We start from the raw sequence: 1,502 nt of genomic DNA, 5'->3' as shown, positions 1-1,502 counted from the left end.
AGTGAGTAAGAGGGGATGGGACCCTAGACAAAGAAAAGGGACCACAGCTGCAACTAAGCACTTTAACAGTCCCAAAGACAATCCCAGGGCATACAAAGGGAGTTCAAGGATGTGAGATCCTAGACTAACAGAAGGGACCACAGCTGCAGTTGAACACCTTAAAGGTCTCAAGTACCCTCTGTTGTAATGCAAAGGAAGTAGGAGGGCATGGGAAACTAGACTAACAGAAGGGACTGCAACCACAGTTAAGCACAGGAACAGTCCCAAATGCCCCGCCATGTAATGTAAAGGGAATAGAAGGAGAATGGGATCCTAGACTGACAGAAGGCACCAGAGTCTCATTCAAGCATCTTTAGGTGCCAGGTATCCTCTGCTATAATGCATAGGGAGCTGGAGAGGATGGAATCCTATGTTAACATAAGGGGCAAGGCTTCATTTAAGCATATAAGAGACTCATAAACATTATGTATAATGCAAAAGGAGTTAGGTGGGTATAGGATTCCACCTTAATATACGGGACCATAGCTTCATTTAAGCACTTTAATGGTCTCATGTAATAGTCTCATGTAAACTCTGTAATGCAAACTGAGTAGGAGCAGATGGAATCCTAGACAAACTAAAGAGACTCTGGTGGCAATTAAGCACATTAACAGTCCCCCAAGTATCCTCTGCAGAAATGCAAAGGAAGTAGAAGGAGATGGGATCCTAGATGAACAGAAGGCATCATAGCTTTTGAGGACCTTAAAGATCCCAACTACCCTCTGCTGTAATACACAGGGAGTTGAGGAGGATGGAAACCTACCCTTAAGGGACCATGGCTTCATTTAAGCACATTAACAGTCCCTGGATGCTCCATGATAATGCAAAGGGAGTAGGTAGGGATAGGATCCTAGTCTAAAAGAAGGGACCATAGCTGCATTAGAGTCCATTAACAGTCCCTCACGCCCTCAGGGGTAATGCAAACCCTGTAGGAGCGGACAGGATCCTAGACAAACAGTAGGGAGTATAGCGCCAATTATGCACAGTAACAGTCCCAAGTATCCTCTGCAGTAATGCAAAATAGGAGAGGACGGAAACATAAACAGAAGGAGACACAGCTGCATTTAAGCACCTTAAAGGTCTCAAGTACCCTCTATGTAATGCTAAGGAAGTTAGGTGGGGATGGGATCCTACACTAACAGAAAGTACCACAGCTGCCTTTGAGGACCTTGAAGATCCCAACTACACAACTCTGCTACAATGCATAGGGAGTCAGAGAGAATGAAATCCCTACACTTACATATGGGCTGTAGCTACATTTAAGCACATTAATGGTCCCATGTACCCTCCATGATAATGCAAAGGGAATAGGAGGGGATAGAATTCTAATCTAACAGAAGGGACCATAAGTACATTTAAGCGTATTAACTGTTCCTCTCACCACTGGAGATAATGCAAACCCTGTAGGAGGACATGGGATCCTAAACAAACAGAAAAGACTATAATGGCAAGTAGGCACCTTA

The sequence above is a fragment of the Meles meles genome, chromosome X (genome assembly GCF_922984935.1).
Source record: "Meles meles chromosome X, mMelMel3.1 paternal haplotype, whole genome shotgun sequence".
Classification (NCBI taxonomy): Eukaryota; Metazoa; Chordata; class Mammalia; order Carnivora; family Mustelidae; genus Meles; species Meles meles.
The sequence above is the reverse complement of the archived record's forward strand: the minus strand, read 5'-3'. Positions refer to the sequence as shown.